Consider the following 14,278-nt stretch of genomic DNA (forward strand, 5'->3'; position numbering starts at 1 on the left):
GGGAGTGAAGGCAGCTCCGGGAGGAGAGGGGCGCCCCTTCCCTCCAACTCTGCGGGTAAACTGAGGCCCGCGTCCTGGCTCTGCTGGTCGCCTGGCAGGCAGCCTGGACCCGAGTTACGCCCAGCATCGGGCCGGCAGGGCTGGGCTGGTTACTCTCCTTTTGGGGATAAGTGAGTACGTTTGGCGCCCAGCTAGAGACGAAGCGTTGGGCCGGGGGCGCCGGGGGCTTCGGGGGCGGGCCCCGGGGGCTTCGGGGGCGGGCCCCCGCCCCTCCTCCCGGGGGCCCGCGGCTCCCGCGGCCCCCGCGGCCCCCGCGGCCCCCGCCTCCCGGCTCCCTGGGGGCCGGGCTCGGGGAGGAGCTTCGCGCGTCCCCGCCCCGAGGCGGAGCAGGGGGCCGGGCCCAGGCGGACCTGGCGGGGTGGGCCGGGGACGCGAGGCGGAGCGGGGCCCCACGCAGGCCGCGGCGGCTGGCTCGGGCCCCTACGGTCCCGGCGGCGGCTGGAGGAGGAAGCCAGACGGCTGGAAGAAGAGGGGAGGAGGAGGAGGAGGCCGAGGCTGGAGCGCCGCTCGCCACAGACTCACTTCCCCGGCTCAGCAGGGAAAGGTACCGCGCGTCCGCCCCCCAGTCCCCCTGCTCCCCCTCCCCCCCGTCCGGAGCCCCCGGCCCTCGTTCACGCCCGCAGGGGCTGCGGCCGCCGCGGGAAGGTGAGGGGCTCCGAACGGCCCCGAAGGCTCCGGCGGTCCGGGGCTCCGGCGGCCAGAGCGGCGCTCGCGCAGGAGGGCTGGGGTGCGCGGCGGTGCCGGAGGCTCGCGGACAGCGGTGGGCGCCGCGCCCCCTCGCTCGCGCCGGGGGAAGCGGTGGTCCGGCCCGGGGCGGTGATCCCGGAGCGGGGGCTGCGCTGGCCAGGCCAGCGCGCGGGGGTGGAGGGCAGGCCGGACCCTCCCCGAGCTCCGTGCAGCAGGGGAGAGCCCCGGGCGCCCGGCGGGCGCGCTCGGTGGGCGCAGACAAAGCCTGGCGCGGGCGCCCCGCGGCGACTCGGGCGGTCCGGGGGGTGGGCGCTGGGGACAGAAGAGAAGGCGCCGGGGCGACGACCGGGACTCGGGGAGAGGCTGGGCCGCCCTCCCTCCGGCTGTCCGGGTGGTCTCGGGGGCGGGGAGCCGCTCTCTCCAGAGGGCCAAATAGGGAGCCAGGCTGGGAAAGGGGTAGGGTGTGTTGAGTGCTCACTTTGGGGGAGGGACTGAGGGAGGCCACTGCCTTGGGGGTTGGGCAGGTGAAGGGCCGGTGGACCCCCTCTGAGCTAGTGCTAGGAAGGGGCCAGAGCCTCGACGCGATAAGTGCAGTGGCTGGCACGAATGGTAAGATGTGCCCACAGGTTGTTTGCAGAACCTGCTGGTGGTGACACATCCGTGCCAGTCCGTGGGGGGCAACTTGGTGTTTGGAACAAGCCCCAGGGGTCGTTGGAGTGGGCACGAATGCAGGGTTGAGTAGGCGTGCATCGGAAAGTGTGTGCAGTGAAGGCCTCACGTTTGCCCCCCTTCCCTCTTGTGTGTGTGTGTGGGGGGGGGGGGCAGGGAGAAAGCATTCCAGTTCCCGCCACACGCCCATGCCTCCACTTGGCTCCAAGGTGGTCTGCTCCCTGTCCCACACTCCGATTACTTCCCCTCTTTCCAGGGTTAGAAGTGGCTTCCTATCCCCCGATTCCCAACAGGATAAGAACATGCCTTAATACCCTCCACCCCTCACTTATCGCTCCTTTTTTGTTTGTTTTATTTTTTCCTTCATCCTTCATTCCCCCTCAGCTACAGATCTACTTCTTTACTTCTTTTCACAGCAGAACTTCTGCAAAGAGCTGTCTGCACTTGCTCCTCTGGAGCACATCCCTCGGGTCCTTCAGCTCACCTGACCCGGCTTGGTCCTACCACTTCACCGCAAACTGCCCCAGTCAAGGTCTCCAGTGATTCCCACGCCCCTGCAAGCAGGTCTTCCTTGACGACCCCCCCCCCCCCCCCACACACCTTGGTCTTGTTGATCTCTCTTTCTAGAGTTAGTATCCTCTCTTGACTTCTGGTTTTCTTCCTCTCTCCCTGGCTAGCCCTTCCTTAGTTGTCTTTGGGGACAACTCCTTCATTCAGCTCTAAAGGTTGGGGGATCCCAGGGCTCTGTCCTCAGCCCCTCCGCTCTCCTGACTCCCCACTGTTTACCTATCCTCCAAGCCCTCATTCTTTCTTCTGATTTTTCAAATCAAGCATTACTTTACAAACACACTGATCTTAAATGTACATCACTTCTCTTCTCATGATTTTAAGTAGCGGATTTTGTCACCAGCCGCAGCTTCTCTAGCTAGCCACCCATCTGATGGTTTAGGGTATCCTGGATGTCTCATAGGTATGCAAACTTCATATGGATGACACAGAACCCTGGCTGCACTCCCCAAATGTGACCTTCCTGGGCCTTCTCTAAGTAGCCCATAACCCACCTACCTTTAAAGGCAGGGCCAGATGGTACCAGCTCCTCCCTTTGCCCCCCTCCCCACATCCAGTGCAACAGCAAGTCCTTTTGACTCTTGCTGCAAAATCTATCTCAGGCTTGTTCTTCATGCTCTGACTTCACTGCTATGGCCCCAGGCCATTGCCCCAGGCCAAGCCACCTTTTGGGTCTTGCCCAGGTGCTGTAGTAGCTGCTACCTGCTTTCCCCCAAATTCCCACTTGCCCACCTCAAATCTATTTTAACAGAAGAGCAAGAATGATTTAGAAAAATAGTGATTACATAATCACATTCCTTTAAAACCCTTGATAGCTCCCTACTGCCATTGGAATAAAATTTCAAAGATCAGACCCTCCATGATCTGGCCACTGCTGACCTCCTCCACCCTTATCCTGACCATTGTCCCCTTTGCGTTCTTCCTGATCGCCGCATCTGAATCACTTCTGCTCCTTGAACACCCTAAACTTTTTCCTTCTCTGGGCCTTTGCTTGTGTAGTTTCCTCTGCCTGGAATGTTCGTCCAGGGTTTTCTATTGGGCTGGCTCTGCTCCTTCTCATTGTCAGGTCTCAACTTAAATGTGCCTTCCCAGTCTTGGTAGAGGCCCCCTCCCCACTCCCCTGTAATTTGTCATAGCACCTGGTTTCTTTCCTTTCTTAATTATATTTATCACAGTCCATACTATTTGTTGCAGTTATCTGTTTACTTTGTCCGGCTTCTCAAGTGCCGGACCTTGACTGAATGGCCCATTGCTGTCTCTAGAGCATCCAACACAGTCCCTGGCTGACTCTCAGGAAATCTTGAGCCAGGTGGGAAGGTCAGGGCTGGGTTAGGGAGAAAGACGTGCATATTGCAGTCAGTGCAGAAGCAGTGACCCCAAGGATTTTTGTGTTCTTTCCACAAAAGCAGTTGTATAAACTGCTGTAAAAATTGGAGAGGGACAGTGGGATGTGAAGAAGGGACATGGGGAGGGTACAGGAGGCTTAAAAGCAGGCCTGTCTGCTTAGGGAAGATTGGGCAGGTCTGGGGGGTGTAGAGTTGGTGTGGGTTGTGGTGGGTTGGGCATAAATGATTTCCTTTGCTCTCTTTGGTTGAAATCCAGGCTGGGTCCACAGAGGGCTGTGTGTGTGTGTGTGTGTGTGTGTGTGTGTGTGTGTGTGTGTTTTCTCTAAGTCAGGAGATGGGGGTGATCTGGGCGGACAGAGATTTATTTCAGGCCTATCCCTTGGGTGCCTGCTGGGTGCCCAGCCCTGGAGGACAGGAGTTGGAAGAAGAAGCTGGAGCTGAGCATCTTTCTATAGACCCTTGTCTCTCCACCCACAGCTCTCTTCTTTGCACAAAGGAGCCAGCCGAGAATTAAATTGTGTGGCTGGTGATCTCAGAATGGAGAGCTAAGAGCTAGAGGACCTCAGATCTGGGAGAGCCCTGAATAGAGGGCCAAGGGACACTGTGAGGGGAACAATGGAATAGGGGCTAAGGGTTCAGATCTAAGGTCAGGCTGACATGCCTACGAAACGTCTTGAGCTGGAATAGGTGGGAGCAAGGAGAATATCCTGGGTGGGAAAAATCAAGCAGAGGCCAAGAGGCTGGGCCAGGGACCTGGTATACTCACTGGGTGCCACACAATGGCCTAAAGACCTTGCAAATATTAACTCCTTTACTCTTCTTAACAGCTCTAGAATGTAGGTCTCATGCCCATTTTACAGATGGGAAGACTGAGGCACAGTCCCATAACTCAGTAGTGACAGAGTGAGGATTTGAACCCAGGCAGCCTGGCTCCAGAATCTGTGCTGTAAACCACTCCACTGTGACAGTTCTCCCCTGCCACTCACATCCACACCAGCTGAAGGCTTCTTAACTAACAAGTGCTTTTGCCTGACTCCCAGAGGTGCCTGGCCTTGGAGGCTGGGGAGGTAGGAAAGAAGCCATACTCTGAAGGTAGAAGGGGTCCTCACTCAGAGTGGGCAGCTGAGGTCCTCTGCTTCATGCCCCATTTTTTTTCTTCTAGAAAGGGCTCCAGGCCCAGGCCAAGTAGTTAGGCGTCATGCGTGTTGTGGTTTTGGGGTGCTGGGGAGGTCAAGTACTTCTGGTGCAAAAGCAGCTCTCTGCTCGGGATGCCATTAGAAGGTCACCCCTCTGGGTTTAGCATGGCCCTTTCCCCTCTTCATGTGCCTCTGGAGAGCTCACGAGGTCAGGAGGGGCTCTGCAGATAAACCGCCTGTTTTGGATTACTTTACAATGTTGTGAGGTGGAGCTTTGGACTTGGCCTTGGGGAGTGTGCGTGGAGGTTTGAGTAGGGCTGGGTTGAATGTGGGAGCAGAGCTGGGGGACCGGAGAAATGGGACTCGAATTCAGCTTAATCCACATCACTGTTGGTCTTGTCCTTACCTCTTTTTGTCTGTCTGTAAAATGGGATTGGCGAGACTTTTTCTTTGCTCCCTAGAGGTTGCAGAAGTTGGCAACTCCTGAGGTTGCATGCTTGAGTGGCTTCTTGCACACCCAGCATAAAGGAGTGAGGACTTCCCATGAGGTGCCAGCCCCGAGGAACTGGGCCAGGAAGGAGGGAGGCGGGCGGTGGGTGTGGCAGCCCTGTCCTTCGAGGCTTTCCTGTTTGGTCATGAGAACGCCTCTGGGCAGGTCACTTGGCTTCCCCAGGGTCTGGCTGGCCGGCCAAACAAGGGTTGCTGACCATACAGGGATGGAGTTTCTTGGCTCCAAATTCTGAGCCCCACAGTTTAAGGAATCTGCTCATCTATCTCAGCAGATCCTTCCAGTCCCCCAGGGAGAGAAGGAGGCAGAGTTGGTGGCATTCTTTTCATTTTGGGAAACTGTGGCGCAGGGTAAGCACATGGCTGCTAGAAGTTCAGCAGGCCCATGGGTCTCGGGAGTGCCCCTTCTTTGGCAGGGAGACTCATCCACTGAGTTGATATGAAAGCTGGGGCTCAGCCTGACGCTGTCAGGCTGGAGCTGAGGGTGGACATTCCAGCTGGGTGCTGGACCCTCTTACCTGTGGTCAGCACCCTGTGCCCCAGCCTGGTGCACGGAGCCACTGGCTACACAGGACAAGAGCTCTCCTCTGCAGGAAATGAGTGAGCCACTCCAGATGTGATATAATGAGGTACTGTTCAGACCAGCTTCCTGGAGGAGGCAGTGCTTGTAGAGGGTCCCCAAGTCCTGGGCAGCGTTAGCCAACAGACGAGGGGATGACATTCCCAAGGGGCAGGGGGAGCTTGGAGTACTGGGTTGAAGCCAGGTCAGGGAAGGTCTTAACTGCCAAGCTGCTGAGTCTAGACCTGATTCACTAGGCCCTGGGGAGCCATTGAAGGTTATAGGCCTCGGGTGCAATGACTTGATTAGACCAGTGGTCTATAAAAGTGCTTCTCAAACTCTAACATAGACATGGATCACATGGGCATCTCGTTAAAATGTAGGCTCTAATTCATTAGGTCTGGGCCAGGGCCTGGGACTCTGCATCTCCCACACGCTCCTGGGTGGTGCAGACCTGGTCCATGGGCCATCTCTGTGTAGTGAGGGTTGAGACTGGGGACTCGGGGGCCGAAGCAGGTAGGTACAGGGACAGGTGCAGGTCAGGTGGGATCTAGAAGAGGTAAAGGGGACCATGCTGGCTCCTGTGGACTGTGTTGTGGGAGGTGAGGGGAGTATGTAGAGGGTGTGGGATGCAGGGGCCACTCTGCTGGGAGGTGGGGCTGGGTGAAGGGGCTCTGGGAGTCTGGGTCTCAGACCAGTGACAAAGGTCTGAGACCTTTGATTTTCAGAGCGCCTGACTGTGAGGAACTCTCAAGACCGTGAAAAGTGTCTTAGGCGACTGCCCCAAGTCAGGGTGACACACAGCCGGGATACAGGGCATCTTATCTTTGCCCACAGCTGAGCCCGGCCCTGTGGGTAGCCAATCTGGGGTGAGCACTCTTCCTGCAGCCAGGGTGGGGCCGAGGAGACTGGGGAGACAGCTGACTCCAGCCCCAGACATGCCATCTTCTCCTAAAAGTGCCCAAAGTCACCCCAGCTACTAAGCTGTCACCCCCTGTGTGTACAGCATCCCTTTCCCTGGCCTGTGTGAGTCTTTGTAGAGGCCACCGATGGTTACGTGAGCCACTGTTGGGGTCTTATCCCACTTGGGCCACCTCCCCGCATACCTGGACGTGAGGAGGCCTGGATGCTTCTCTCTGCGCTGCCCCTGACGGGCCACTACAGGCAAGTGTCTGCTACCCTCTGAGGCCCTAGTTTTCTGTTAACTGAAGGACTTGGTCCCCTCTCTGGGGAGCAGGGGGGAGGGTGACAGGGTTTGCTGAGTGGGGAACCGCATCTTCTCAGAATGGCAGCTTAATGCATTTTAATTTTGGTTTAATATTAAAACTCAATAGTGATGATGGAGTAGATTAAGTAATTTGCCCAGAAGAACTGTCCAGCCTGCTTTAGGGATTTTCCGAGGCCCCTTGCTCTCTGGGCCCTACATAGCCTGGTGGGGTTGGGGCGGGGGGTGGTATCTGAGGGCCCCAGTCAGGTGAGGTCCCTCCAGATGCTGGCAGGAGTAGACAGTCACCTCATCCGGGGGAGGGTGGAAAGGAGAGACTGAGGGGCTCTCAGTCTGAGTTCCCCAAATGTCCCGTCGATGTCCTAAAAGGATACACTTCCCCCTCCCCCCGCCATGATCCCTGCCCGTGTGCCCTCTACTGTGCCAGGCTGTTCTGAAAGGTGGGAAGGGGCAGCATTTCACAAAGACTATTCTGAGAAACCTCAAGGGTTTGGGGACAGATAAGGGTAGAAACTGTCAAATTCATTCCATCAGCCTATGGGAGATTCAGAATGCATTTAGGAGAATTAAAGGTTCTGACAAGTCCTGCAGAAAAAGAAACCTTTTAGTGTTTTCTAAACTGATTTGACCATGAAAATTTTGGGGGGAGAAGGTGTCCTAATAATATGTTCCACTCACCAGGAAAACACCTGGTGGGCAAGGGCTGATGTGGAAAGATGTGGAAAGATGGGTGGGCCCAGAAGGATGGATGGGTAGCTCCCTGGGGGAAGTGGGCTTGGGGGATGGATACTATTTGGACAGTCAGTGGAAGACAAGGGCACTGCAGAGGGAGGATTGGTCTGAAGGCAACATGGGCCCAGAGTCAGCCCTGGGTTCTTGCAGCAACAGCTCTGCTTCACTTCACTGGGTGGTTGAGGAAGGGACCTGGGCGGACGTGTGTGGTGCCTAGGACACAGCGGTCGCCAGGCTGGGGTCTGTTTGATTCTGGGAGGACCATTCCCCTCCCCTTCCCCTGCCATCTCCTTGCCTAAGGTCTCCCAGCCTTTCACCTTGGAGAGGGGGTTTGTGATCTCTGGGCAAGAAGTCAAACTGCTCTGTGCCTCAGTGTCTTCATTTGGACCATGGGGATGACCTTACCTCCCTTGTAGGGCCATTGTGACATGCAAATACTGGTTGGCTGCTCTTTGTGTGATTGACATGGCTGTAGGCAGTGTCTCCAGGAGGGACCCAGGGAAGGGGACAGTTGCTGGGGACATGAACAGGCACAAAGGCCACTAGAGAGCCTGGTGGGGCTTAGGGTGGGGTCCTGATTAGACTGGAGGAGTAATCTGTAGAGGGTAGCAAGGACCTGCTTGCTGGAGGAGTGGCTGGCAGGGTGGGGAGATTTTGACCTAATGAGATTTCACAGGCCCTCCTCTGGGTGTGGGAGTCAGAAGACCCAGAGGGTGCATGTGGGAGACAGGGGCCCTGAGGGCAGGGGGAAAGTGTCAGGGACCTGCCTCCTGGGCCATCAGAGTCTTTGAGCAGGGCAGTGGTTGGATCAGAGCAGTGATTCAGGGGCGTCTGGGTGGCTCAGTCGGTTGAGCGTCCAACTTAGGCTCAGGTCATGATCTCGCTGTTTGTGAGTTCGAGCCCCGCGTTGGGCTCTGTGCTGACAGCTCGGAGCCTGGAGCCTGCTTTGGATTCTGTCTCTGTCTCTCTGCCCCTCCCCGACTCGCTCTCTGTCTCTCTCTCTCAAATATAAAACATAAATTAAAAAAAAACAAAACAATGATTCAGTGCGAAATATGGCATGGGTGTGCAGTGATGGTGGGGTGGTGGTGCGGGACCCCCTTCAAACGCACACATTGAGTTTCCTCACAGAATAGCTGTGCCCCTTCTTGGCCCAAAGCACAGGGAGGGCTGGGTTGCTTATGTGACCCTTATAGACCTTTGACCCTTTGACCCTTATCCTCAGATTCTCAGAGCTCTGAGTCACTTTTCCAAAAGGTTAAGAATCTCACCATGTCACCTTCCTGGAAGGGGTGTTGCACATGCCGAAGGGGGAAGGGGAGGGTCCCCTGTGCCCTTCCGCTCCCTCTCCCCTCCCTGGTGGCCGGTGGGGACCGTCACTGAGGCTACCCTGCCCTGCCCCTTGCCAAACCTCATTTCCTCCCTGGTGTGAGGATTCTTTGTTCAGTAGCTCAGGCGGAGGAGATGGGGTGTGGCCGCTCACAAGGTGACCCAGGAGAAGTTGCTGTAATGGCGCGCTGGGGCGGACAGGCTGATGCAGTGATGAAGCGCTCAGGGAGGCCCCGGCAGACGATGCTTCCTGCGCCTTCTTGCTGAGCCCAGCTCCAGGCCCTTGTCCTTCGGTGCCCCGTCTCTTTCTTCCTCAAACAGGCAGGCACAAGGGTTTTTCCTGCTCTCTCTACATCAGAGGCTGAGAGGGACAGAAGCTGAAGAAAAGCATTCAGGTTCAGCCAGAGCAGGGTGGCCTGGCTGCGGGGGAGGGGAAGACCCCCGCCCCCCCCATCTCCCCCACCCTCCTCGGTCCACATTCCTTTATCTTCTAGTTGCTTCTTGGGGGAGAATGTTAAGGAAGGTGTGATTTAAGACCAGGAGAAGAAGCACTTGGAAATGATTTATAAGTTATTAGGAAACAGAAGAAAGAACGTAGCCACCCTCCGCCAACTTTGTGCCAGGCCCTGGCAGACCCATAATTCCTGTCCTCTCCACATGGCTGCACCAGGCATGAGCTGTTGCCCCATTTGGAGCATGGAGATACTGGCAGTGCTGAATGGCATGACTGGGTCTCAAAGCCAAGGTTCTAGGACATCTGGTGTGATGTTCTTTCTTTACCTCACAGCCCCCACAGGGCCTGTCCCCAGACCTTCAACCATGCCTCTCTACCCACTGCCAGTTCTCCTCCAAGCCAGCCCAGCCCTCCAAACTCTAGACCCCAGGGAGGAGAGGCTGGTGGGTCCTTCTTTTGGACTGGCCAAAAATGATGAGACTTCAGGTCAGCTAGATTTTAGGGTGACTTGTGGGGCACCTGGGTGGCTCAGCTGGTTAAGTGGCTGTCTCTTGATTTCAACTCAGGTCATGATCCCATGGTTTGTGAGATCGAGCCCTCAGTCTGGCTCTGTGCTGATAGTGTGGAGCCTGCTTGGGATTCTCTCTCTCCCTCTCTCCACCCCTCCCCTTTCCCCCACCCAAAGTAAATAAACTTAAAAAAAAAAAAGATGATTCGGACAGGAGACACTTAGGATCACCAATGGGCAAACATCCTTGGGAAAGATTTTTAAACAAAGCTTTTAAATATTTTATTTTTATTTTTGAAAGAGAGAGAGAGAGAGAGAGAGAGACAAAGCACGAGTGGGGGAGGGGCAGAGAGCGAGGGAGACACAGGATCCGAAGCGGGAAGCGGGCTCCAGGCTCTGAGCTGTCGGCACAGAGCCCGATGCGGGGCTTGAACTCACAAACTGCATGATCGAGGCCTGAGCCGAAGTCTGCTCAACCAACTGAGCCACCCAGGCGCCCCTTTAAACGAGGCTTTTAAATGTTAAATACACGGATGACTTTTGATCTTCTTTATTTTAGAAAATCAAAAAAATCATACACAATTAATGCAAAACTTTTGAGTTAATCTGAAAATTTATCTCAGGAAAAGACAATGAAATCGACTCATCTCTTGGTTTTAAAACGTAAAGCCTGAGCATTAATATCTTACTAAGTGATTTTTGGAGCGCATTATGTTGGATGGCAGGTTATGGAACCTCTCGGAACCTCAGTTTCCTCCTCTGTGGGATGGACACGTTGGTGTGAGGATTAACTGATATATTCTACGTGAAGTGCTCAGCACTGCGTTCTGTATTTCACATGTGCTCAGCAAAAAATAGTGATAATGATGACAGAATTTTAAGAACAGACATTTCTCGATTTCAAAAGCTGGTGAGTTATTAAGTCTGTCTTTGAACTCAACAAAAGGACTTGAAGAATATGTTTATTGTCCAAGCCCAGCGTCTTAACTCTGTAGGTGTTTTATGGATTAAATCATGGGCTCAGGGCCCACGTGTGCATTTTGAAATGAACACCACTGGCTTTTCAGACCCGGTTCCAGCTCTTGCTGGGGCGGGGGCGGGGGTGAGGGTGGGGGTCCTGCTTCAGGCTTGAACTTTATGGAGAGCCCTTTATTGGGCGATCCTGTGTTAGGACTCGTTAGAAGAGCACAGTGAAACCATTCTGAAGTTACCGGGAGGGGAATGTCTAGAAGGAAGTACGAGTTAGTTGCTCTTAGACTTTTCTATCGTGTAGGCAAAAGCAACTAGAACACCATTCCTGGACAGGGCCAGGTGTTTATGGAAGACAAAACCAAGGGCAAAGGGCTGTGGCCGGCTTAGCGTAGTGCCTGGCAAGCCTTAGGCCAAGCCTCACTGGGTAGAGAGGCTAGGGTGGCCGCAGCATACCCCACCAACACCTTGGCCTGGAGGCAGGTGGCCTCCCAGTGGCAGCCTAGGTTTTGGCAGGGCAGCTGGGCCGAGCCGCCAGGCTTGGGGATGCCTCCTGCCAGCCCCGAGTGCCTGGCACAATGTGTTCAGTGTCAGCCTGTGGGGAGGGTGAGACGGGAGTGCCAAGCTGAGGGCAGCCCTCGGGCCCGCTGTCCTGGGAGGCTGAGTGGGAGCCTGAGAACCCAGCAGGCAGTGGGCAGAAAGAGATGAGCTCAGTGTCGTCAAGCCGTGCTCTGCCCCTCTCTCTCTCTGGGTGGCCTTCGTCCCATCTGGGAACCTTTGAGAGCCTGTTTCCTCATCTGTAAAATGGGCAGCAGCGTGTAGGATTAAGTGATTCAGTGAATGGAAAGTCCCCAGCACGGGGCCTGGCACACCAAGGGCTCAGTAAAGAGAAGTTTGCTACGGAGTGTGTCTGGTGGCTGGGTTTCTCAAGGATGTTTTCCTTTTTCCCTTTTGTGATGGTATGTGTGCCACCTTCGCCTGTGATAAGCTGTGGTGAACGGGGAGGCCCTAAGAGAGGGGGCCTTGCCGGAAAAGAGTTTACAGCGGAGGGGTACGGAATCAGTGCTAAGCATTTCACGGCCCCACAAACCCTGCCTGGGCTCGGCAAGCCTTGGGCAGCTCAGCCCTGCCACCGGGCTGCCTCTTTGTGGGCGGGGTGTCCTGGGCTAGGCAGAGTGGGGACCCCGTGGTGGCTCAGGAGAGAGGATGGGCTCGCAGGAGACCTCCCTCCTCCCTGGGCTTGGAGCCGCAGCACAGACGGGCTTTGTGCAGTCACGAGGGGCCGGCCAGGGGGCACTGTGCCCGGGCTGAGTTTGTCTCACAGCCTCGGTTCTTGTCAGTGGTTTTGAAAGAGTCCGTGGAAAGTGCTGACTGGGCTGTCCTCCTTCACCCCAGACCCGAGGCTGCGGCTCCTGGCAGGGAGAGAGGAGAAGCCCCGCAGGGAAGCCACCTCGTCAGCCGCCCGCTCACGCCTCCCAGGCTTCAAGTTCAAGGGTCCCTCCGAGGAATGGGTGGATCTCTGCAAGGGGACACGAGCCCCGGTCAGGGGGCTGCTGCTCCGGGCTGCGATAGCCCCTGGGCCCTCCCCCTGCCTGAGAATCCCGCACCAAGTTCTTCAGCCTCAGTTTCTCACCCTTCCTCCCCACAGGCTTGTCGTGAAGGGGAGAGGCGACAGCTAGTTGACACGGAACTTGTCAGGATTGGCCGTGTCATGACTGGTCACCCAAGTCATCCTGCTCCTGCCCTCGCCCTCACCCCCACATCCTGTCATCCAGCAATCCCCAGGAGGTCACCGGAGCACTCTCATCCTCTGATCCCCCCTCCTGCCTGTCACTTCCTCTGCTCCAATGTCACCTTATCGGCCAGACTTCCCTGACCTCCCCACGCAGAGCAGCTGCGTCTCCCCTCACCCTGCTCTTCTTTTGTTTGGTGGAACTTGTCACCCTGACCTGTTAGATCCTCTGGGGGGTCGGGTGGCGGAGGCCTCTGGTCGTTGCTGTACCCCGAGTGCCGGCTGTAACGTTTGGCACTCACCAAACGCTTTTGTCACCGTAGTTGTTTCCTACGGTTTCTTTGGGGGTAAAATAGACATCGCCTAAAATTTACCATCTTAACCAGTTTGTAAGGGCACAGTTTAGTGACATTAAGTGCATTCACAGTGTTGTGCTACTATCCCCACCACTGTCTCCAGGTTTTTTTTTTAATGTTTCAAAACTGAAACTAGTCCCATTAAACCCTAACTCCCCATCTCCCCCCTTTCCTGGCCCCTGGCGTCCTACTTGTGTCAATGGATTTGACCACCCTTAGTCCCTTGTATAAATGGAATCATGTAGTAATTGTCCTTTTTTTTTTTTTTTAAGGTTTATTTATTTTTGAGAGAGAGACAGTGTGAGTGGAGGAGGCGCAGAGAGAGAGGGAGAGAGTGAGAGAGAGAATCCCAAGCAGGCTCCGCACTATCGGCCTGGAGCCTGAAGAGGGGCTCGAACCCATAAACTGTGAGATGGTGACTTGGGTGGGAGTTGGAAGCTTAACCGACTGAGTCACCCAGGTGCCCAAGGTAATTGTCCTTTTGTGACTGGCTTATTTCACTTAACATAATGTCCTCAAGGTTCATCTATGCTGTAGCAGGTGTTAGAATGTCCCCCGCCCCCCCCACCCCCCCCCACCACCCCCCGCTTTTTTTAGCACTGAATAATACTCCATTGTATGCATATACTCCATTTTGTTTACCCATCTGTCCCTGGATGTTGGGTGGCTTCCCCCTTTTGGCTATTGTCAATAATACTTCAGTGGACATGAGTGTCCAAATATGTCTTCAAGACCCTGCTTTCAATTCTTTCACATATATACCCAGCAGTGGAATTGATGGATCACATGGTAACTTTATATTTAATTTTTAAAGGAACCAGCACACAGTTTTCCATGGCAGCTACACTGTTTTACATTTCTACCTACAGCACACAAGGGTTCCAATCTTTCCACATCCTCACCATTTTATTTATTTATTTTTATAGTAGCCGTCCTAATGGGTGTGAAAACAAAACATTTTTGAACGGATGAATGAATGAATGAATGAATGAAAAGTCTGTCCCTTGCTTCCTCCCGCCCCTGTTTTCACCCCTCCCCTCCCTGGGCCTCATTTTCTCTCGTACCTTGTTCATGCATCTCCAGTGTCTTCCCCACTGGCTACACCCTAGGCCTGGAACATGCCCCCCTGCTTTAAGATGCAGCTAAGGCTTCCTCCCCATCCTCACCCCTGCTCCATGTCCTGGGCATCTCACCTGGACATCTCACTGCTCTGCACCCTGCACTGTGCTGGGTCTGCAATGCCTGTATTGTTTGCTGAGCGCGAGCGTGACCATCCTGCCTCTTTCTCTGGAGGGTTGGGATGCTGCCTGTGGAGTCTTGTGCCCTCTGGGGTGTTGGGGCCACCCTGCCCCTTCTCCTTGGTGCCCCCACGGGGGCAAGCTTTCGTGTGTGGCCAACTCACCTGGGGAAGCTCAGGGGCGCCCATCATGCCTGCAGAGTGG

General features: G+C 55.4%; 1 protein-coding gene across 3 annotated transcripts in view; it reads left to right on the plus strand.

The window, feature by feature from the left end:
- The first annotated feature begins 396 nt into the window (after positions 1-396).
- The window catches only part of SMOX (spermine oxidase), a 57,329-nt gene continuing 43,447 nt past the window's right edge, over positions 397-14,278 (plus strand). The window contains exon 1 of one of the 3 annotated variants that reach the window (XM_043602824.1): positions 397-604. The gene's annotated coding sequence lies outside the window, so the exon portion shown is untranslated. The remainder of the gene's footprint in view (positions 605-14,278) is intronic. The other 2 variants (XM_043602823.1, XM_043602822.1) reach the window with 2 other exon arrangements.

The sequence above is a fragment of the Prionailurus bengalensis genome, chromosome A3, assembly GCF_016509475.1.
Source record: "Prionailurus bengalensis isolate Pbe53 chromosome A3, Fcat_Pben_1.1_paternal_pri, whole genome shotgun sequence".
NCBI lineage: Eukaryota > Metazoa > Chordata > Mammalia > Carnivora > Felidae > Prionailurus > Prionailurus bengalensis.